Here is a 24,975-nt window from a genome sequence, read left to right as displayed (position 1 = left end):
GTTCGTAACTTGCTGAGCTACAATGGGAACTAAAAGATCTTTTATTTTTGATGACGGTTGTCTTGATGTCTATTTTGTCTGAAGTTAATGCAGCCAATGTTAATTTTTCATGATTTTTTTTTCCATCACTTTGATTTATAGTAAAGTTCATCTTTTTAAGATATTTTATTATAAGGCCATGGTTTTTCATCTAGCCTGACAATTTTGCCCTTTTTGGTGAGAAATCCAGCTCATTTAAAATTAATGTAATTGTTGATAGAGTTGGATTTGAATACCACTTTATTAACTGTTCCTTTTTTGTTCCTTTGCTTCCCTTTTCCTACTTCCTTTAGGGCAAACCAAATATTTTTAAAATACTACATTTTGATAATTATACTGACATTTTGGCTCTTTGCCTTTGAAAATATTTTAGTGATATTCTAGGATTTATAATTTACATTTTTCACCAATACAAATCTATTTAGAGTTAATACTCTATTAATCCATAAAAAATAGAGGATTCTTCCATCAGTGTAATACTGTTTGCTCCTCTGTCCCTTGTGCCATTGCACCAGATACATTACAATTACAAAATCATAAGCTCTATAATTTATAATTTTTAAGGTGTTATGTAACAAATTAAGATATTGTGATTGGCTGAATTTTCTATTTTGTGATGGGCTAAATATTGGCTGTGCGTATTTATTTTTGCTACCACTTCTATTGACATGTGGAGTCTGATTTCCAGTTCTCTTGACTTGGTTCTGACTTTAGTGCTTGATCAATAAAATACAACAGAAGTTACATTATTCTTCCAATGATAGTTCATAAAAAGTCTTGCAGCTTCAGTTTGTTTCTTTGACTGTTTTGCCTTATAACTCAATGGCCATGCTGTGAGTAACCCAAGCCGTATGGAGATGTCTCAGGTAAGCTTCTAGCCAGTAGCCATATCAACTGCCTGCCATGGGATGATGAGTCATCTTGGTGAACTTGCCAGTTGTGTCTTTAGATGACGCTCGCCTCAGCCATCACTGGCTGCAACCACATGAGAGATCCCAAGCATTGTCCAACTGGTCTCAACCTACAGGACCATGATATAGAATAGTACATTTTCATATTAAGCTACTCACTTTGGGGGCAGTTTGTTAGGCTGTCATAGAAAATGTCCTCATATTCTTACCATTTCTTCCACCAAAATTATTACCTGGTGTCATTAGCCTTCAGCCTGAGGAATTTCTGTTAGCATTTCTCGTGAAGTAGATCTGTTAGTGCTGAATTTTTACATTTTATTAATACCCTGAAATTTCTGTGTGTCACCCTTATTTTTGAAGAGTTTCATTGAATATAGAATTTGGGGTTCAATTCTGGTGGTTTTTCTTTCAGTACTTAAATACTGGTTTCCCATTGTTTAGCCTCTGCTGTTAAGGAGAAGTTAGCAGTTTTAATCATTTTTCTCATGCTACAAGGATTTTCCTTTCTTTTGATTTTGGCATTTGATTATGAAGTCTCTAATTGTGCTTTTCATGTATTTATCCTGCTTGGGACTTGGTGAATTTCTTGATTCTAGAAGTTGACATTTTTCTTCAAATTGGGGAAATGTTGGCCATTATTTTTCAGCTTTGGAAGTTTGTATTTGCATATCCTCAAGCTCAGGGATTCTTCCCTCAGCCATGTCTAGTTTACTAATGAGCCTATTGAAGGCATTTTAAAATTTGTGTTACAGTGTTTTAGATCTCTACCATTTCTTTTTCTTTCTCAGAATCTATCACTCTGATTACATTTTTTCTTCTGTTTTTCATGTTGTTTACTTTTCCCTTTAGAACTTTTAGCATATTAATCATTGTTTTAAATGCAGTCTGATCATTCAAGCATTCTTACTGTATCTGACTCTGGTTCTGATACTTGCTCAGTCTCTTCAAGCTGTATTTTTTTTTTTTTTTTGTCTTTTAGTATGCCTTGCAAATTTTCCCTAAATCGTATGCTAATAAGTTAGCAATTCATGATTTCATAGGCATTGGCAGAGGAGATGAAACTTTTGAGTCCAAGGACTTGGGTACTAACAGCATAGCAGGCAGCATGAGCTTTGTCTTTTGCTGGTGGTTCTTGTTTTCTGAGTCCCAAGGCAGTTACAGAGCGAAATCCAGGTGGATGCTGTGTACTCAAGGGCTTTGTGTCACAGTTGAGGAACCCCAAACTTGGGAAATTGGAGTATTTTATCATGGGCTGCAAGTAAGTCTTTAGACTCCAGATTTTTTTCTGAAAGGAGATCCTATTCTTTTTATACTGTACAATCAACACACTTGTCTGTTGTTTGTGTCTTCCAAGCCTGTTCACTCCACAGATATCTTTGAAAAGAGAGTATGAAGCAGAAATGTAAGTTGGTTTCTCTGCTCACAAGATGTAGAGGCCATGATCATGGTCTCACAAGATCAAGATCATAAGAGACCAATGTGGAATTTTCTCTCAGAATGTCATTAGTGCAAGGACAAAGCTCTGTATATGCTATTATGGACTAAGCATTTGTGTCCCCATTAAAATTCACATGTTGAAATTCTAACCTCCAGCAAGATGCTACTGGGAGATGGGTGTTGCGAGGTAAGTAGGACAGACATGAGGGTGTAGCTCTCACAAATAGGGTTACCTCTTCTCTCTGCCTTATGAGAACACAGCAAGCAGACAGCCATCTGCAAAGCAGAAAGAGGTCCTTCATTAAGAAGGTGAGAATGCTAGCTACCTGATCTCTGATTGCCAGCTTCCAAAACTGAGACATGAACATCTATTGTTTAAGCCTCCCAGTCTATGGTATTTTTGTTATAACATCCCAAACTGTCTAAGACATACTGGGCATGTCACCTGTATCCTCAGTGCCTGTACACTTAAGGGACCAAGAAATTTGAATTGCATAAGGGAAAAACTCGATTACAGCTGTCTACATCCCACCATTACAGATTAATACCAACATAGTCAATTAAAAAAAATGCTTTGTGTTTTAAATTGTTTAAGAGCAGTAATACTGTCAGTTCAACTCATTTTAAGACCGTAGGTCATGAGGAAAAATTCCTTTTTCAGGTATTTATGAAAATATTACAGACCTAAAAGCATGCGATATGTTGGCAGAAGTTGGCCGGTGCTAAACAGAAACATGGAGACAGAATTTGGGCTATGGAGAAAGAAATAGCTTTATTACTTTGCCAGGCAAAGTAGGGGGTCACAGCAGGCTAATGCCTCAAAGACTGTGCCCCCCTTAGGAGAGATTGGGAGGTGATTTTATAGTTCAGGGAGTGAAAAATAGGGTCACAGATAAGGATCAGAGTAGAGGCAAGTTTGCATTGTTTTCAAAGCTGGTGTTTGGTGGTCTGTTGGTCTTCTTTCCAGAATAAAGAATGCTTCATTAACGTCTTCCATTTGTCGGGAGATTTAGTTCTACAGAAGAACTCAAAGATACTGTTATTTATGTTCTTTGAGGAGGAACCAGGACCCTGCCCCAAGGCTGCGCTATTGTCTCTTGATTGCTCCTCCCCATCTTGGCACCCCCCCACCCCCACCCATTAGCAGCTTAGCAGCTGTTTGAACCTACCCTTTGGAACTCAGGGAAGGTCATGGAGACTGAAGTTTATTACCTAAAAATAAGAAATGAGGTACACAGAAAGTCTTGTGTGCCCAGGAGCCCACAGGGCCCTGCTTGTTTTCAGATACACAACTTGGAGTTTTACCTTAATCAAAATTGAATTCTTACAAGAGATAGTTCAGGAAATGTTTCTTGGCTAAGGGTAAACATATCGGCACAGGGAAGAGAATTCTTGGGCTGGACAACAAGTATGTTCAATTATTTAAAAGAGAAACCCCATAATTTTCAGGTACTTAAATTCAGCAGCTAAGGAAGCTATGGAGCTTTGCCCTGCGGTGTCTGTGAGCAGAGCAGTACAGGTGTTAGCTTTTTCAGGGTTATTCTTTGTGTCGAAGGATTGTCCAATGCATTTCAGCAAAACTGCACAGCCCAGACTGGGACTTGAACCCACCACTGGGATTCTAACCCAGCCAAGACTCAGATTGGGGCTCAAACCCAGCCAAAACCCAGACTGGAACTTGAATGTTTATTTTATTTTATTTTTAGTTAAAATTACACACTTGGTCTCAGAATTTACTGAGGTTCAGGTTCTTTATGTCTCAGTGCAGAAGGAATTCCACAAGAGGCAAGTGATAGGTAAGAAGTAGATTTATTAGGACAGACAGAGTGTGGGCCAACTCAAAAGATGAGAGGCTCTGAAATATGGGGTGATGAGTTTTTATGAGCTAAGTAATTTCCTCAGCTAATGAATGAAGGGATTATTCCAACTATTTCAGGGGAAGGGGTGGGGATTTCCAGGAATTGGGCTACCACCCCCTCTTTGCCCTTTTGTGGTTGACCTCAGCACAGTCATGGCCTGTGGGCTGTCACTTAGATGCTAATATACTACAAAGAGCATATAATGAGGCTTAAGGTCCACTGGAAGTCGAATCATCTGCCATCTTGGCCCGAGTTGGTTCTGACCAGTATTTGTCGAATCCTCAAGGGGGTATGTCATATTTTAGGGACTGTGCCCTGTCCTCTTCCCTCCTGTTTCATCAGGACCTCTAGCATCTCTCGCTCTCAGGCCTTAAGTACCAGCAAAACTCTCCATGTATTCTTCACCATACGTATTTGTCAAAAATACCCCACAGCCAAAATAAAATAAAATAATATGCCCTAAGGAGGGTGGGTTTGTCCTTTTTTAAGAGATGCCGAGTGAGATCAAAAAGTCCCAACTAACATACTACATGTCAAGATCAAGGAAAATTATAAGGCGCTATAGAGACAGCTATCAAAATTGTAGACACTGGCTTCCTGGAGAGACTTTTACTTTCCTGGTGATGATCCCACAGAGAATTGTTAAGATTCTACATAGTCGCCAACATCCCCCTGAAATCATTGAATTCTCACTGATACATGTGTTCTTGATCCCACAGAACTTTGTTATTTGTTCAAAATGTTCATTGGGCCACTACTGTGTGCCAGTTACTGTTTCTGGGTCAGGACATTGGGTGAAAAAAGTGCTTTTGATTTTATAAAGTTGACATTACAATAGGAGGAGGTAGATGAGAAAAGTATGTAAATAAAATGAGTAATTTCATGTGGTAAGAAGTCCTTCACGAATTCTGGGCTGAGATAGTGCCTTGAGTAGGGAGTAAGGAAGGAGAGGGTTTTTAAGGCTCAGGAATGTTCAGGCAAGTTATTAGAGGAGGGGATAGTTAAATGGAGGTCTCAAAGATAAGAGGTGGGATTGAGAATTGATGATAGAAGTGAGTTTCAAAGGAAGAAAGAGAAAAATGAGTTTTTTTATACTAAATCATTTTGCATGTAATTATGTATCGTCTTATAAATTCATAGTTTATGGCAAGACGGGAAAAATTTAAATGTAAATTTTTTTTCTGACCTTTGGTCCCCTCCCTCCTTTCTACTGTGCATTGTACATCTGATCTATGCATAAACCAAACCTTCCCCATCAGCAGAAATACCTGCTCAACCACAAAGAGCAACCTTCTTCTAGTAGCAACAAGATGACTCCTTAAAAGATAACATTCCTTCTTGATCTTGTAAGGGGCCGTAAACCTTAGATATGGACTATGTAAAATGTTAACAATGTCATTTAATGTATAGCCCTCCAGGTCAAAGAAAACTTACCTAACAGCCTGGCCTCTAATGGGTGGATAGTGTTTGGAGCTTCCTGAGATGCTGCTCCTAGGTTATAATCCTCAATTTTTCTTGAATAAGATTTTCTATTTTTTTTTGATCCACTGATTAATTTTTTATCAGCAGATTCATGGCATCTTTCATTATCATAATGGTGGTGGTTAAGGTTTTTGGAGCCCTTTTTACTGGGATTTCACATTCGTTAATGCATTTAATCCTCACAATTCTATGAGGTCCATATGATTGTTAAATCAGAGATGTGGGAGTTCTTGCCGTGGTACACCAGAAATGAATCCGACTAGGAACCATGAGGTTTCAGGTTCAATCCCTGGCCTTGCTCAGTGGGTTAAGGATTCACCATTGCCATGAGCTGTGGTGTAGGTTGCAGATGTGGCTTGGATCTGGCATTGCTGTGGCATAGACTGGCAGCACAAGCTCCTAGTAGACCCCTAGCCTGGGGACCTCCATATGCTGTGGGTGCAGCCCTAAAAGCACAAAAGACAAAAAAAAAAAAAAAAAATTAGAGATGTGATAACTCTGTCTTGGAGAGCTTCAGTCACTTGAAGTAGTTGGATTCAAAACCAGGTCACTTTTCTAATTCTGCCTATTTCTCACTGTTTTGTGACTCTATCTTGCCTTCCTAGGTGGAGTTTGAGTTTTATATATAAAAGAGATGTTTTAATTGGATTGGACTACCATAACAAAATACTGTAGATTGGGTAACTTAACCAACAGGAATGAGTTTTCTCATAGTTCTGGAGGCTGGAAGTTCAAGATCAAGATGATGGCTGATTTAATTCCTGGTGAGAACTCTCACTGGCTGGCAGCCTTCTCAGTGTCCTCATGTGGTGGGAGCGATCTCTGGCCTCTCTGCTTTACTTTTAAGGACATTAATCTCATCATGGCAGTCCTATCATCATGATCTCATTTAAACCTAATTAGTTCCCAAAGACCCTTAGCTCCAAATATCATCACATTGGGATTAAGGCTTCAATGTACGAATTTGAGGAGGATGATTTTATCCATTACAGATGGGAATCATGCACTGTATATACTGGATATTCCCTAAAATTCTTAAGAAATACTGAAGTAATATTATTTGAATGAATATTAACCAGTTTTGCCTAGCTAATTCCCATGTTTTCCAGGTTTCAGTTTAGCTGCTGCTTTTCCAGGAAGCCCTGCATTAGCTGCCACAATACTTTACTTAGCCATTCTTGACTTCTTATCTGTCCTCTCTGTTAGCTCCTTGAAAACCATCACCATATTGTTACTAGTATGGGGTGGTACAGTATCTGGTACATAGTAACTGTTCAATAATTGCTTGGTTAAGTTGATCTGTAATCTATGATCATTGGCAAATTAAAAGCTCTTTGAATCTTAGTTTCCTTGTCCGTAGATAATCTATTTGGTTAAGAGAATTTGATGAGCTGATGAATATGAAAGTATTCCCTTTTCCTCTCTTTCTTGCCGCCTCATCCATTTATTTATTCTTTTTTTCAAGTGCTTCACTTTATCTGCAACATACCTTATGATTTGGCTATCTGAAAAGGTTAAGCAAATTGTGACAGGTGATTTCAAAATGGATCTATATTTCTAGAACAGTAGCTGTAATTCTTTAAATGCCAAGGCTACAACAGCATTGTGATTGTTTTGTCTGAAAGTGACCTTTATCACACTGAAGATATAGGACATAGATTTTTCTCTATTTGGTATAAAATGTTGACTATAGCACAGCTTTAAAATTCTTTGATATGCCTAAGTTTAAAAAGTGACAATTTTCAAGCAGAAATTAGGTCACACTATCTGAAAATTATAAACATACTTACCAGGATAGTGGCAGTAAATATTTGAAATTATGGCTATTCTGGAAAATCTAAAGAGGCATGAATAGGTGAGCATGAGTCACTGATTTTAAGGTTCATTGTTATTTCCATTCCATGGTTTATTTATTTCACAAAGCTCCTTGAAGATGATGACATTTATCAATAGATATAAATCAAATAATATAGATTTAAATATATTTTACCTTTTTTTTTTTTTTTAGGGCTGCACTCATGGGCATATGGAGGTTCCCAGGCTGGGGGTCAAATCAGAGCTGTAGCCACCAGCTTACACCATAGCCACAGCAACACCAGATCCTTAACCCACTGAGCGAGGCCAGGGATCGAACCTGTGTCCTCATGGATACTGTTCAGACTCATTTCTGCTGCGCCACGATGGGAACTCCTAAGTAAATTTTACTTGAAATGATAGGATATGTAAGGAGTACTTGGTCATTGCAATATTTTTTTAATTTTATTTTTATCAAAGTAACATATGCATTTAATATTAAGATGCCAACCTTGCCTTGAATAGTGGGGGTCTGCTACCTTAACCCCATTCAGCCCTTAGTCTCTTTGTGCAAAGGCAATAACTTTGAACTCCCTTGCTATTTCAGTTGGCATTTGCATCCATGTTTTAAAACAACACAGAAATGTTCTCTCTTAATTATTGATTTTAGACTTCATTTGCTTCCTGTTATGGTGGCTGACAATATGCCTTGCTCAGACCACTTTACTCATTTACCACCACCCCCATCTTCTTGATGGATTGTATTATGGTTTTTATTTATACCAATAGTCTGTGCTCACATTATTACATGAACATTGCTGACGGTCTTCCTTCTGGCACAGTCTTTATTTTTTCCTGAGATGAGTGGCAGTCTATGTCTCTTATCTTTCTCTTTTTCATTCATTTGCTTAGTTTTCTTTTTATCTATCTTTTCCCACCAGATACTCAAAACAATAATTTCCCAACTATCCAAACACATCAATTAACCCATAATTCCCTTTATTTTCCCTAGAAATGTCCTGCTCTAGCCCTTCACCCCTGCTCCCGCCTGCACTGACTACTCTCCTTCTGTACTGCTAGCTGTCATCCAGGGACTGCTCACTGTCCAGGCCCAGGGTTGGAAATCCTATTTGTTGAGTCCCGTGTCTTCCTCTTCTTGGTTTTCTACCTCGTTTTGCTGGAGCTTCCTAAGGAAAAGAGCATCAATGATTTCTTCAGTCCTTGCAAGTTTTGGAATCTCTTTATTTTAAACTTAGTACTTGATCAACAGTTTGACCACACACAAAGTTTTAGGTTGAAGTAATTTTCCCTCAAAATTTTGACATTATTAAGTGCTTTCACATCCTCATTGTTTCTGTTGAGAAGTCTGGTGCTATTTTGATCCTTTGTATGTGATATGTTTTTTATGTATGATATAAACTTACCATTTGAAAATAATTTGAAAATTGCAGAATGGTCAGAAAAATAGTACAAGTCATTCTATTATATCCCTCATCCAGATTTCTTATATTGTCTTCTTAATATATCACTCTGTTTCCCCGAGCTCTCTTTTTGGAACACCTGTTAGTGGGATACTGCATGTCCAGGGTTGATGCTCAAATTTTATTTTCTCTTTCTTGTTCTATACTCAGCAAGGTCTGCTTGCAAGGTTAAGGGTAAACAACCAGGGATGCTGCAAAAGCAGAGGTTTATAGCATCAAGGAGCTATTAGTGCCCCTAAGCCTAAAGGACAGTGGTAGGAGAAATTATTGGGACACAAAGATTATAGGAGAGGGTTGCTTGGAATTAGCTACTTTAAAAAATCCTTATTATATTGGAGTTCCCATTGTGGCTCAGTGGACTAAGGACTCAGCATTGTCTCTGTGAGGATGTAGATTTGATCCCTCACCTTGCTCAGTGAGCTAAGGATCCGGCATTGCCACAAGCTGCACAGTAGGTCACAGATAAGACTCAGATCTGGTGTTCCTGTGGCTGTGGTGTAGGCTGGCAGCTGCAGCTCTGATTTGACTCCTAGTGCAGTAACTTCCAAATGCCACAGGTGTGGCCATAAAAGAAAAAATTCTTATTGTTTAATAAATATTATACAGTTTAATAATACAGTTAGTTACAGTTTAACTAACCTGTAACCCAGTAGAGAGATTTGACTCTTCACCTGCCATTCACCTAACCCACATAGGAGACAGAATTTAGGAGTCTGGGTGATGGTTTCCAGGCCTCTGCCTCCTGGATTATACTGCAGGGTGGAGGAGGAAGAGGTTGGTTGTGGAGAGACAGACAGAATATCTCCAACCGAGCTTTCTAAAATATTTGTGATCCTTTGCTATGCACTCTTTTATGAATGATGAAATGAAAAGCTAAGTGGAGAGTCTAGGATTTCTTAGAAGCTGATCTTTGAACTGCTCTATGATGAATGGAGGGAGAAAGGACTAGCATTGAGGACATGGGTCTGGCTGTGCCGGGTTAGGGAGAGATTTGAGCATCTGAGATTGACAGACCAGCTTTTAATAAAGACCTGATCTTCATTCCTGCAACTCAACTTGGCTTTCCAAGGCATCAGTACCTCCTGGAGCTGAAATTCTCTGGATTTCTGTGAGACATAGCTCTTTTATCTTCCTCTTCTCTGCTGAGTCCTTTAAAATTTCTCTGTCTACTTTCCATCTTTTCCAAAATGTGTTAATCTTATTTCTGCTCTTCTTACCTAAGCTCTTTGTACTTTTGCATTAATGTTTTTTGTCTTTTGTCCTGATATTAGTCAGCTTAGGAATTAGCTATGTGTAACCAAAGTTGTCAGATATTCTTATAGGGTGATTCATGGAGAATGTAAATTTTGTCAGTAGACCTATAATTGACAGAATTTAGAAAGCAGTGACTAAATTTATAAGTCTAGAAATTCATGAGTCTGAAAACTATATGGTATAATGAAAAATACCATTTTCTATTTGCTGTATGGGGACTTACTAGGGTATAGTGTTTTGATCACTTTTTTTTTTGTTTCAAACAAGGAGTGGTGTTACTCTTTTTAACATGGAGTCATATACCTGCAGGAATGCATGTATATCCATCACTTCTTGTCCTGCTCAGTCTCTGACCAAAGTGCTCATGCACTGAAATTGCAAAGCATTGGGGGGAAAAGTGGAAAGGGGATGAGCTATCTACCTTTCAGTGATGGAGGGCTGGCTGCCCCAGACGTTACCAAAAAAAAAGTCTGCCCAGCATCCATTTTAATTAAACATATTTATAACTCAGTCCTTTACATTTGCAATTTAACAATTGAATTAGTTCCATTTAACTGACAGCAGATGGTGTGTGATTATTGCCTTCCTTAAAAAAAAAAAAATCCTGTCAATACTTGTTAAATATGGATTAAGCCAAGGGTTACTGCAACTGCTTGGGTTTTCATTAATATGGTTCCTTCAGTTTCAATCTGGCAATTAAAATGTGTAGAAATCACATAAATTGCACATGCATTATGCATCTTGGCACCTCAGGTTCCAAATGATATAGTTGGGTAGTGAATTCCACTTGGAAAGAGGACTTATTTCTGCTATTTTAAGTTAGAAAATAAAATTGTCCCTGTGTAAACATGGGCTGTGGTTTGCATATTTTCACATTGACGATGGCTGCGAGATGCTCTCCTCCAGCGAAGAGCCCAGGGAGACTTTGCAGCTTGTTCATGTGCCTGGTGTTCTCTCTAGTTAAAAGGAAGGCAGCTCTGAGGTAGAGCAAACACAAGCGCGCGTACCATCCAAGCAGCAGATGGAATGCAAATGATCTTTTCAGTTCTTCATAAACTAAAACCACGTTTTTGTAAAAGGTAAATTATTATCCAACAGGTGGATAAACCTGCCCAAAAGGGTGGAGATTCCATTTTAAAATTGACTTTGTGTAGAAACTGATGGAGTAACTGCAATATTATTTGAAAGCTTTTAGGGTGGAATGAATGATTGAGTGGAATCCATGGCATTATATATTGTAGGAAGAAACAACGTAAGTCATTTTGTCTCAGACTTGGAGTTTCTTTGTGCGTTCTTTTTGTTTTTTGTTTTTTTGCTTTTTTTTATGATGAGAGTTGACTTTTTAGAGAGTTTGTTTGGTGGTTATTGTTTTCAGAGGTTTTGCCTCTCAGGGCTTTGCCTCATCTTTCATCTTCATGATATTTTTTCTGGGAAATCTCTGTTTTAGGCATTGCACAGGGGTGGTCCCTGCTGAAACTCTCTTTTCTCCCTCCAGGGCTCAATTGATCTTTCTGCTCAGCAGATCCATCACTTTCCTTTCAGCTCTTGAGAGCTCATCACTCATTTTTCCCCTGACCGGTTTAGATGTCTCTTTCTTCAATTTAGAAAAATACCTTTTGCCAGTGATTTTTTTTTTTTAAGTTTTCAGAGGGCGTGTGTGAGTAAGCATCCTGAGGTTCTAGAATAGAATAGGAAATACATATGGAAAAAGACATGGGAAGGCTTTGAGGGTGGATGTATTTTGATATTTGAAGGAACTTTCCAAAAGCTCGGGGCAAAAATCCCATGGTCTCTTAGGGTTTGGGTCCCTCATCTTAAGTTGGTCTGACACAAATTAGGAAACATAATAGGTTAAACTATATAGAAAATCAGCAATTGAATATCAGTAATTTTATTGACACAAATTAGGAAACATAATAGGTTAAACTATATAGAAAATCAGCAATTGAATATCAGTAATTTTATATGATGCACCATGATATTTTAAAAGTTATTTTTTTTAATTAGGATGAACAAGACTTGGTTAACTTTCTTTGGTGAAAGAGGAAGGAGTTAAGTGACTTTGGTGTTTACCTTGAGTTTAAATTCATGGTAATTAACATCAGGATAGATAATAGCTATCATATAAAGCTATCGTATAAAAGTCTGTTTGAGGCACCTTTCTATGCTGTTTATCTCCATCTATCCACCTATCTCTCAAATTATTGAATCCTCTATGAGAAATTATTATTATTATTATTGTTATTTTCCCTATCCTGTGGAGCAGGAAAGGGAAGATCAGAGAGAGAGGTTAACTAACTTGCTGCCATCACATCCCGAGGGAGTAGCTGATGCAGGCTGGAGTCTCATTCAAGATCTCTGGCTCTGGAGTCTGGCCCAAACTCTCCCCCCATCCCCCCCACTGCCCCCTCCCCATACACCATGAGCTCTGAATGCCGCATCCTAACACACAGCTATACCTCAGGCTTCTTCTCTCTCCTCCTTTCCTACAGAGCTATTTTATACACCTCCTTTCTCTTCAGGCCTCCAGTAACTCCCCCTCCTACATACAGTCTCAGCTCCTGACTCTGCTTTCTGGGTCTCTAAGAAAATTAATGTAATCCAAAGAACTTCTTATGCTCCACCACTGTTAACTACCTGCCCTCCTGTATCTGCGTCCATATATACATATATATACTCCACCTCATTTCTAACTGTCTCTGCAATTCCTCCCACCAGACACTGGAGTATATCCCTCCGTTTACTCAGAGACAGTCTTGGAGCAATTTTGTTTTGCATTGTTCATTTGTCCCTTTGTTTTGGCTGAGTCTCATAAACATGCAAATAAGGTTTCATTTCTCTATTCTTAAGAAGCTCCTTTTACCTCACATCTTTTTGTCAATTACTCTCCCACTTCTTTTCCCCACTGTGATAAAACTCTTGGAAAGAGTTACCTGTAATCACCTCCCCAAACTCCTCTCCTCCCACTCAGTCTTGAGCTTCAGGTAAGCTCTTATCTGTGGCTCTTGACAAAAGTCCCCAGTAACCTTCACCTTGTTGCTATATCCATCTGTTCCTTTGCTTGGTTGATCTCTCAGCTGCATTGGACAGAGCTGATCACTGTCTTCTCTTAAATTCCTTCTGTAAGTTGGTTTCTGTCCTGGCTTTCATCTTGCCATCCCAGCTGTTGCTTCTCTGCCACTTGAGTTTCTTATCCTTCTGACCTCAGAACACGGGTGCGGCCTAGGATTCAGGGTTTCTCTTTTGTCATTACTTGGGTGTTCTCATCCTGTTTCATGACCTTTAATATTGTTTGTACCAGCTTTCGGGGGGAATCTTTCAGATCCTCTTAAACTTTTTTTTTTTTTTTTCCCAGCTCTGCATTGCCTTCAGCCTACATTCCTGCCCCTTTTATTTATTTATTTATTTATTTTTGCCTCCTCTATGCCACTGACTGTGTCCTCTTTAAATTCATTTGTTGGAACCAAATCTCCGAGATTTGGGAGGTGATGAGGTCAGAGTGGTTGGAATTAGTGCCCTTATTTTATAAGACCTCAGATTGCTTCCTCATCCTTTCCTTATGTGAGGACACGGAGAGGATGGCTGTGAAGCAGGGAAATGAATCATCACCAGACAATGTACCATGCTTTCCTCTTGGACTCCGAGCCTCCAATATTATGAGAAATAAAGTTCTGGAAGCCACCCGCGTATGGTATTTTGTTACAGAAGTCTAAATGGACTAAGACACTGCAAAAGCCTTCTTTGTTAATGCCACCTGCAGACCTGGCCGCTTATGTGACCCAGGGTAACAGCATCTGGACCTGAGGTCCAGTGGGCAAATCCTGTCCTCTTACCCACCTTTGGGCTCTCCTGTCATAGTCAGTTTTGCTCTTCCATGCCCTGATGGCTTTTGTTTTCATTACTGCTTCACAGTTCTTCTAAGAATAGGAGCGAGCAACTCATATTATTTACATTTTTCTTGTAAATACTCCAAACATGGCCTTGACAGAATATTTAGAATTGTTCAGAACAATCATATTCTACATTTAAATTATACTTATTGTCCTATACCTTTGAATTATTTCATAAGCAATTTCTGTCTCAACATATACACATGTCATAAATGATGGCATTATTTTTCTTTCCTAATGTTCCTTTCCTCTTTCTAGTGAAACAATCATAGTTACCTTGACTTACATGTAGATTCTATCTAACTTATTGATGATCTTCTCTTTAGTTAGTGAATCTAATTTCTCCTTTCGTCCTACTTGCTCTTGTTAATCATCTGCCTTAAACATGTCTTTTGATGTGGTGTGGGAAGTGTCTCTGACTCATGCTTTCACACACCAAGCCCATACCACACACATCGTACATTCTCTGACTTTGGATTTTTGGTTTATGTTCAACTATAATTCTAAGAACTCTACACATATGGGCCTTTAAAAGGCTGAAGCAAAAGGAGTTCAAGAGAGAATAGAATGGTGAGTAGAGTGAGAAATATAATGTGTCTTCGTTTATCATTGCAGAGCAAAAAGTGGAAAATAAATCCTTTATTATTCACGTGGACATTTTCCTCTACTCTCAAGCATTTGAAGCTCCCTTCTAGGAAGTTTTTTAATAACAAGAGTCTGCCTCAGGGCTCCTTCCCTCCCACCCTTGCCTCTGCACTTTTGCCAAAGAACAAAGGGTAAAGGGCAAGTACAAAAGCAAATGTCAAGAAACCATACGTCACTAATATTTAATCATGAATTTGGCATGTTCCATGCCTGATTTATTTGTGTAGCTTAAGTCTACAATGTCAGGTCTTTTCTATGTCATGTGGAGGGATAAGAGTTTTGGTCATTTGTTAGTTAACATAATATAGTCCAAGTTCCACTTTTTTTCTAAACACACACACTCATATAAATACCCAATTAATCTGTTTTTTTTATAGTCATGTATTTTTTGACCTGCTCATCTTAACCTTATTTTTGTGATGTTGCCCAATTGTTCTTACCTTACTGCTTTAATCTTCTGACATAACGTTTCTAATTCCTTCTCTCTGTAATCATTATTACTTGATATCCCTCACTCTTCTCCAGCTGCCTTTGTCAAACATTACAACAAAAGCTTTTGATAAGACCAAGCTGAAGATACTGCTTCCCATGGCAAGGGAGAACTCCACCTTGCAAAGCCTTGGTTGTGTCTTGGAGAACTGCAGGTTTGGTTTGAGGCAGATCTTTCAATGCAGGGACTAAGTATCATGATGAGAACTCAATAGTTCAGGGTGATCAGACACAGCAAGGTGAGAATTTTGAGGAAGAGATTCAAAGCCTCTTAGAGTGCAAATTCAAGGATGTTCATGGAAGAATAAAGAAATACTAACGGAGACAGTAAAAGACAGCAAAGCCACGTTAATGAAGATAGATGATGATGCTTTGGGGGTTGACAGTTTTGGTTTTTACCTTCTGCCTTAGGCATATCCCTGCAGAGTAACTGAAATGCCTAAACATAAATGCTTTTTCTGACATTCTCATCATGAACAGAAAGATGATTATTTTCCATCCAGAAGTGGAATTGCTGGGTTAAATTTGTTAAAAATTTTTGATACAGGAGTTCCCGTCGTGGCTCAGTGGTTAACAAATCTGACTAGGAACTATGAGGTTGCTGGTTCGATCCCTGGCCTCACTCAGGGGGTTAAGGATCTGGCATTGCCATGAGCTGTGGTCGCAGACCTGAGTTGCTATGGCTCTGGTGTAGGCCAGCAGTTGTAGCTCCGATTGTACCCCTAGCCTGGGAAACTCCATATGCCACAGGTGTGGCCCTAAAAAGCCAAAACAAAACAAAGAGTAAAATAAATGGGATGGATAAAGAAAATTGGAAACTTCTGACCTTGAGAACTGTTTAAAAGTCCTTTTTTAGAGCCCAGATTCTCAGTACTCAGTACCAACTCAGATGTTACTTGCTGGAATGATTATTCTTTCTTTAGATTAGATTTTATGTATTTTGTTCTTTTTTTTTTTTTTTTTTTTTTTTTTTTGTCTTTGTAGGGCTGCGCCCACAGCATATGGAGGTTCCCAGGCCAGGGGTCGAATCAGAGCTATAGCTGCTAGCTTATATCACAGCCACAGCAACGCCAGATCTGAGCCTCATCTGCAACCTATATCACAGCTCACTGCAATGCCGGATCCTTAACCCACTGAGCAAGGCCAGGGATTGAACCCACAGCCTCATGGTTACCAGTTGGGTTCATTAACCACTGAGCTATGACAGAAACTCCTATGTTGTTCTTTTCACCAAATCATGTAATACAAATTTGAATTTTACTCCATCATTTTATTTTAAAATGTATTAATATGTCATCCATATTAAAAATCATACAAGGTAAGTGAGAAGTATTCATAACCTATAATCTTGGGGAAATATTGAAGAAATGATCTTTCCTGCTCCTACAATACCATCAGCAGAGTTATCAGGTATTTAGTGTTGTCAGTATCCTTCTAAGTGAATTGTTCTTTGTGTCTTCAAAGAGAGGTCCGGATAAATTCTGAATATTGATTGAATCCATTAAGATATATATTTTTTTGTCACTCCAGTTTTTTTTTTAATATAATGATTTTTATTTTTTTCTTTATAGCTGGTTTACAGTGTTCTGTCAATTTTCTGCTGTACAGCGTGGTGACCCACTTACACATACATGTATAGATTCTTTTTTCTCACATTATCATGCTCCATCATAAGTGACTAGACATAGTTCCTAGTGCTATTTACAGCATTGTCCCAGCTTCAAAGAAGTATCAGTGAATAAGTTCCTTCTATGAAGCTGGGACAATGCTATAAAGAGCTCTGTGTGTCCAGTACCAAGTTGAATGTTTGACAGATCGTAAATATTCAATAATTGTTAGGTTGAAGAATGGAGTTGTACTAGAGGATTGCACACATATATGATCTTTAAAAACTTGTACTGGGGAGTTCCCGTCATGGCACAGTGGTTAACGAATCTGACTAGGAACCATGAAGTTGTGGGTTTGATCCCTGGCCTTGCTCAGTGGGTTAAGGATCCAGTATTGCCATGAGCTGTGGTGTAGGTCGCAGACACGGCTCGGATCCTGCTTTGCTGTGGCCCTGGTGTAGGCTGGCGGCTACAGTTCCGATTTGACCCCTAGCCTGGGAAACTACATATGCCATGGGAGTGGCCCAAGAAATGGCAAAAAGAAAAAAAAAAGTTTTATTGGAGTATAATTGACTTACAATGTTGTTAGTTTCAGGTGTACAGCAAAGTGAGTCCATTATACATATAGATATAAAATACATAACATATATCATAAAAATTTAATATATAAATATATATGCATTCTTTTTCAGATTCTTAGGCTGTCACAGAGTATTGAGTAGATTTTCCCTGTGCTATACCATAGGTCCTTACTGATTTTGTATGTAGTATTGTGTATATGCAAATCCTAGCCTCCCAGTTTACCCCTCCCCCCCAATCTTTTCTCTTTGGTAACCATAAGCTTAGTTTCAAAGTTTTTGAGTCTGTTTCTGTTTTGTGAGAAAGTTCTTTTGTATCTTTTTTAAAAAATTAGATTCCACATCTTAGTGATCTCATTCGATGTTGTTTTCTGACTTGCTTCACTTAGTATAATCTCTAAGTCCATCCATGTTGCTGCAAATGACGTTATTTTGTTCTTTTTATGGCTCTGAGTAATATTCTGTTGTACATAGTACATGTTCTGAGTACAGAAATTAAATATTCGTGAGAAGACTGGAGTAAGATTCTTCTAAACCATGTAACATATCTTTGTGGAGATTTTGTACACTTATATGAAGTTTATTTTAAATAGAAATTCTTTTTTTTTTTTTTTTTGTCTTTTTGCCATTTCTTGGGCCACTCCTGCGGCATATGGAGGTTCCCGGGCTAGGGGTCGAATCGGAGCTGTAGCTGCCAGCCTACGCCAGAGCCACAGCAACGCAGGATCCGAGCCACGTCTGTGACCTACACCACAGCTCACGGCAACGCCGGAACCTTGACCCACTGAGCAAGGGCAGGGATCGAACCCGCAACCTCATGGTTCCTAGTCGGATTTGTTAACCACTGCGCCACGACGGGAACTCCTAGAAATTCTTTAAACAGGGTTTTAGATTGCCAAGTTGAAGAATTTCATACACCCACCTGCTTTCTTTGACATAGATTTCAACTGGGAAATATCTGTCATTTAAAACAATGGTCTTTCCTTATGTACCATTCGTAATCTGATACAGAAATAAATAAGAGAAACTCAGATTAAATCATACTGTATATGGCCTCTCCAATTACCCCACCTCACCAAATCCTGCCCTTATGCGGATGTGTTGTCCCCATTGTGAGAAATATGGAGAGGATTCTCTTCAAGCTTACTTGTTGCTTCAGCATGAGATTCTGAGGCTTACACTTGGATCTCAAGTAATCTGGTTTCCCCTCTTCTAGGATCTGTGGATCAATGAGCACCTGCTGGTTGTTGAGTTTAAGCTGTGTTCTTAGCATCTTGCTCATCGAAGAAGGAGCCCCTAATGGAAGAAGGGGCCCTGTTTCCTTTAGCTTGTATTTACTGTTCGATATTTCTTAGATAGTCTCTACTGTCTTACTCTATCAGATAACCACTTTTAATTTCTAATACAAATATTTTATTTGCGGTTGTGAGACTAGATTGCCCATGAATTTCCAGCAAGACCATGAGAGCACTATTGACATTCTCATTATATCTTAAAAAAAGTTTTAAGCCTTATATTAAAAATCATGAGATAAGGTATTGGTTTGATAATAATTTTTAGAAAATGTCTAAGTTTAATGGAAATGTCTTTAAGTTTAATAATAAAATAAAGCTTTCTTAAAGGTAATTGAAAGAGTAATCAGGAGACATTTATTTCAAAATATGCCCTTTTACTTAAATTTGAAATCAATATTTTCTTATTTCTTAAAATCAAAATCAATATTAAATGCAATGAAAGAAGAGTACAGTGGGGTCTGAGTCAGATAGCATGGTTGCTATGGCATCTTATTTCCGAGAACTTGATTGTGAGCATGGGGTCTGAAGCAACATGCTACTGAGTCTCTTAAGGTCACTTTTCAGTAGGATGGACTTTGAAGACTTGAGGTTGATAGCGGATTGAGCTCACCACCTGCCTCCATCTGCTGCCAATCCTTTGGTTTAGTATCTCCCCAGGACAGTTGACAGGGGCTCTCAGGCTGAATTAAAGAGTCCTGTGTGTCTTTTAGAATTTGAGGAGAGGAAGGCTGCTGTTGAAATGACTTGCTGTCAGCTTTTCCATTCCAGTTGCATTCTGTCCTGGCTAAGCAAGACACATTCCTGCCCCTGTGCTGACATGAGCTGCCCACTGATGATGACACTTGGGAGGAGCACAGAGGAGATAACCCTTGAAAGCAGCAGGGGAAGCCTCCATGGAGGCATATACACATGGGGTGGCTGGGGCTGAGTACTGGTCCTTCACAGCATCTTTCTCTTATACCTTGAATCCTCATTAAAGGTTTCTTCCAAATAAAAAATACAATAAAATAAAAAGCAGTATATATTAGTCCAAAAGTTTTTGGTTATCTAGAAGAGAAACTCAACCAAGCCAAAAATTCTCTCAGCTTATTAAGCATCTTGGGTATAAATTCAGATTTCTGCATGGCTGTACTTAGGGACTTAAGTGAGGTCAGCAGAAAAGTATTCATCTTCATCTCTTGGCTCAGCTAACATTTGCATTGGCCTCATTCCCAGGGATATTCTCCTCATGTGGTGCCAGAGATGACCACTTGGACGTCTGGCCAGCATTGCCTCAGCTTAGCCACTTCGGCAGAAGAGAGCACCTCTTATCTGATAATTTCTGAAGTCTGGGAATTGCTCCTCTGTGGCCTTGTTTGGATCATAATAGTTAGGAACCTGAGCCAACCATTGTGATCAGGAGGGTGGAAAGGTTAGATTGCACAGAACTAAGTCCTATGTCAATACCTCCAACTCCTATGAAAACACAGAGGCTTAGAATCAGTTTGGGTGATTTCTCAAAAAAAAAAAAAAAAATCAGCATACTGTTGCCAAAAGGGGGAAATGTGTGGTGGAGAGGTATACAAACCTACTGAGATTTAGAGACATTTATAATAGAACACTTATGCATTCATGTACACATCAGTGACTATTGGATAATATGTTATAGTACTATATTTAGCAGTGAGGGAAATAGATGAATAAACTCAGATCTGTAAGGAGGCTACAGTTTAGAAGAGTGGGCCAGACATCAAAACTAACCATTGCAATGCAGTGTATAACAGAAATGTAAGCTGGCTGTTAATAGAAATAAAGCAACAAACTAGAAAGTGGCCAAAGAGGTAAGGAATAGTTTTCAGAGAATATGATGGTTGAATCTTGAAGGATGAGCAGGAGTTCTTCAGGCAGATAACTTAGAAGTACCTACTAGACAATGCAAACAGCATCTGAAATATTAAAATGTTTTAATTTTCACAGTGGCAACTTCTGAATAGTTTCACAGTAATTATGATATTGGCTCAATATAACTTACTTTTAATGTTCTTGGTAAATCAGAGCTACTTCTGTATTCAAACTTGTTACAACTGTTTTTAAGGGCATTTGTTCTGTTTTTTGAAGTAAGATGTTTAGCTTCATAAGCTCCTCAAATTCATTCTTTCCAGAAACCTAAATAGATAAATGTATACCAAAGGAATGAGTTAACTTTGAGAGGAGAATAATGGGGATTCTGACCTCTTCTGCCTTGACCTCTGCCTCTGCTCCCCAGTGGGGGAGGGGAGGCTATGTTTTTGATTCCAGAATCATCTCTGGAGGCAGTGAGTTGGACCATGGATATCCTCTCAGGTGAGATCAACCCATTGATAGAATGGTTACTGAGGAGGCATGGAAAGAGCTGGGTCATAGCATAGAGACTGAAAGAAGAGGCGAACTAAAACTGAGTTCTTGGCACCTAGAGACAGTAATGAGGGGCTGCAGAAATATAGAGACCGAATCAGCATGTAAAACAACTGAGTGTCTCCTCCTCCTTCTCTGCTTTTTAACAGGTTGACAGTATCTTTTACTTGGGCTTCAAGGTTGCAGAGTATACACCCCCAACTCAGAGACCTGATGGAAAGGCTGGTACTTCCCAGACCAGCTTCTGATTTTTCTGAGGAGGAATGTGAGTCAGGAATATTTGGTTGGTGCACCTTGTCTCTTTTACTAGAGGAAAAAAGTCAAAATGTGTGGCTGAAAATGTTTAACCATGTACTGATAATATATCTTGAAAAAGAAACTCTAATATTTGTGAAAAATCTGACCTCTTTTACGCTGTCTTCACTTCTGCACAGTTAGCTCTCCATAGGGTTGTATTTATTTTATGGCAGAAACCAGTATTCACAAACACCCACCCCAGTGTGGAGGAAAGCAATAGAACCCTGCAGTTTGAGAGATCATACAATTTTGATGAGGCCAGAGTCTCTGGGTGGCTCTTCCTCAACCAGGAATGTGATCATCACACCATGTGCCCGAGTCCTGTAGGAATACCATCATCAACAAAACAGTCCCAAGTCTTAAAGGCAGAAATTATATGTTTAGTTTGAGGGGGAAAAAGGCTATTAGAACACAAAACTGTTTCTCTAAGGTGGTATCATTAGCTTGGTTATAAGATCTACGAAGAAGTTAAGGGATGGTTTCTGTAAAATTTTCTGTGCTGTATAGGCTCAGATTCTTGCTATCCAATCTCCCTTCCCTTTTCTCCCCAAAGTGTTCAAAGACTCTTCCTCTTCCAGCTCCTGGCCCTTTACTAATCATGAAGGGATCTCGCCCAACCCCAATCGATATCTTGTCTTCCATTTTAGCATCTGCTCTTAGGAGACCTGCCTGACAAGAGCAGTCTCAGAGAAAAGGTGGTGAGATGGGATTTGAGGACTTATGACCTTGAGGGTAAAATGGACACTACTCTGAATGGTATGTGGGGCAGAGTAATCCCTGACATAAGGTGACAGCTCAACTGCTAATGATTTTACTGGTAGTGATCTGGGAAATAAATGCCCTCAGGTATACAGTGATTAGAGTATTTGAAAAATGCAGGGAACCAAAGCTTTCAAAGATAGCAGAGTTGGCTAAGTGGTAGGTGCTGTGCAGAGAGATGAGAAAGTGCAGATCTTTAGCAAGCAGTTCAAGGCTAAGAGTGAGCATGGGCATGGCTGTGCAGGAGACAGGTGCATAATAGTTACAGCTTCAAAGCCACAGAGATATTTAAATGTCCAGGCAAGGCAGGCCTGCTATTCTAAGATCAGGGCCTGGCTAGGAAAACAGACCCCGAAACATGAGATTAAAAACATCTACACTGAGGCCATTTGCTCTGAAGAATGCCCTGAATCCCAGAACTTATAGACAGTGTGGTGTCATTAAGAGATGAAGGGGAAAAAAAAATAATAATAATAATGGAGTTCCTGTCATGGCTCAGTGGTTAACAAATCTGACTAGGAGCCATGAGGTTGCGGGTTCGATCCCTGGCCTTCCTCAGTGGGTTAAGGATCTGGCATTGCCATGAGCTGTGGTGTAGGTTGCAGACAAGTCTCGGATCTTTTGTTGCTGTGGCTGTGGTGAAGGCCGGTGGCTACAGCTCTGATTTGACCCCTAGCCTGGGAATCTCCATGTGCCATGAGTGCGGCCCTAGAAAAGACAAAAAGACAAAGAGATGAAGGGAGGTTGACCTTCAGTTGACCTCTTCTCCACCTCATGTCGTGGGGTGTATGGTGGGATCCTGGTTGTGGGTAAAAGTGTGGGATGACCATGAGCCACTCAGCAGGTGCACTGGCCATCCCCTACTTAAGCTGATTGTCCTGTCCCCAAGCTGGCAGTTCTATGGCATTAATGAAAAGAGTAGGTAGCTGCTGGAATTTATGTAAATTGCTAGACAGAGTATCTGTACTTAAACACATCCTATGCACTTTCATATATGAGTTCCTGGGTTGATGTGTTCTATCTTCCAGAATGGGCAAAAGATCTGGAGGAAAGTGGGAAGGGTAAGGGATGTTCACCTTCTTACTGATGTGGAAATAAACGAAGACCACTCAAGTGAGAACCAACAGAGGTGCTTCATTCTCAGCTGGCTACAGCAAGAGAGTCAATGGCCATCACTTGAATAGACTCAAAGGCAGGCATGGAAGTAGGAAGTTTTATAATGAAAAGAAGAAAGGGCTTCAAGTGTGGCCTGTTTGGACATTGTTGGCATAGGGAAGCTGGAGGTAGACTAGCTGACAAAAAGTGAGGTGTGTTATGTGATTGGTTTGGGGGGCATATATGACTTTCTTTGGTTGACCTTGAGTTGGAAGGAGGGGAGTGGCAGTCACTGGGCAAGTCCTAACCATCTTGTGCTCATTGCTACACTGATTGTGGTTTAGTTTCCTGAGCTGGTGGGTGCATAAGTGGTGGTGGGTCTGAGTTATATGGTCCAATGTGGTCTGGCCACTGCCTTTTTTTTAAACTCAAGTCTTCCACCAGGGCAGCTCTAGAAGCTGCACCTGATACACATTTGTGTCCCCACCTCCCCCCCGCACACCCCAAAACCTTTCCCTTGGGGAAGTGAGAGAGTGTGGGAGAAGTAGAAGCTGGGAGGGCCCCTCCATAGGCCGCACTTCCGTCATACTGCTGGATGCTGCAGAGATCTCTGCTTAAGGCCACAGATGCCCTCCTTAAGGATAGTCTCCACTTTCTTTCCTTGGCTACCAGGCCCAAAACTAGAGTTAAGTCCCAGCATAAAAAAAGGAAAGAAATTATACACCATAGATGGTGTAAGAGTTAGTCACACACATATACCATTCAGAGCTTAAAGAGAGTCTCAGGTCTGGATTTTGAAGGTGCCACAATCTAGGGATGGAGTGATCTCATTTCAAGGGTGATGCTTATAAGCCTGGAGAAAATGATGGACAAAGGCAAGTGAAGTGGATGTGTCCGAGTTTCCAGGCAGAGGGGAGAGCTGAGGAAGACGCACTAGAGGGTGGTGGGGGAGCCCAGAGGACACATATTAACCAAGATCACAGGGAATACCAGCATCACCAAGTGGCTTTCCTCTCTAAGCCAGAGCTTTGGAAAGGATAAGTGGTCACAGAATGGGGCACATTCTTATCCAAGGGCACGGTGGGTTCTGAAGTAATGGAACCCATCACCTGATCCCTAATTACCAGAGGCCAAGAGGGTGAACCTGAAGGTCCATAATGACCCTAAAGTTCAGAGGGACAGCAGAATGGCCTTGATCCACAGGGAGTTGTGGATATTGTTATTAAAACTTGGTATCCCATGGCTGAACACAAATGGACAGCCAACAGATACTTCGCATCTATCAGCAGGAAAGGGAAAAACGGAGATACAGAAGATCATCAGCCCAATAAAAACCATAATCTCTTACTCAGTTCCTGAACTCGTACTAATTTTTTGGTATTAATTGACTTTATTTTTTAGAGCTATTTTAGGTTTGCTGAGAATTGCACATTGCACAGGAAGTGCAAAGTGCTCTGACTTAGCCCCTCTCCCTTGCCCCCATGGGATATCCTATTAGCGTCTTGCATTAGTGTGGTGTGTTCATTACATTTGATGAACCACTATCCACAGTATTAACTAAAGTCCGTTGTTAACAATAGGGTTCAGTCAGTATTGTGCAGGACTATGGGTTTTAACAAATGTATAATAACATCATGGATCTGCTGTTACATGTAAATGGTTTCAACACCCTAAAAACTTTCTTCTTTCC

General features: G+C 39.7%; 1 protein-coding gene across 7 annotated transcripts in view; it reads left to right on the top strand.

Annotated features, from left to right (window-relative positions):
• The window catches only part of MALRD1 (MAM and LDL receptor class A domain containing 1), an 860,334-nt gene that overhangs the window by 223,189 nt on the left and 612,170 nt on the right, over nucleotides 1-24,975 (top strand). For 2 of the 7 annotated variants that reach the window (XM_084980969.1, XM_084980977.1), the window contains exon 2: nucleotides 21,284-21,399. The exons of the other annotated variants lie outside the window; for them this stretch is intronic. The gene's annotated coding sequence lies outside the window, so the exon portion shown is untranslated. The remainder of the gene's footprint in view (nucleotides 1-21,283; nucleotides 21,400-24,975) is intronic. 7 annotated transcript variants of the gene reach the window in all.

Source organism: Sus scrofa, chromosome 10, assembly GCF_054392235.1.
Source record: "Sus scrofa isolate SSC_HxYL_T2T_F1_AM1 chromosome 10, Sscrofa_HxYL_maternal_Yorkshire_Landrace_v2.0, whole genome shotgun sequence".
Classification (NCBI taxonomy): domain Eukaryota; kingdom Metazoa; phylum Chordata; class Mammalia; order Artiodactyla; family Suidae; genus Sus; species Sus scrofa.
Note: the sequence above shows the minus strand (reverse complement) of the source record. Positions and strands in the feature narration are given on the sequence as shown.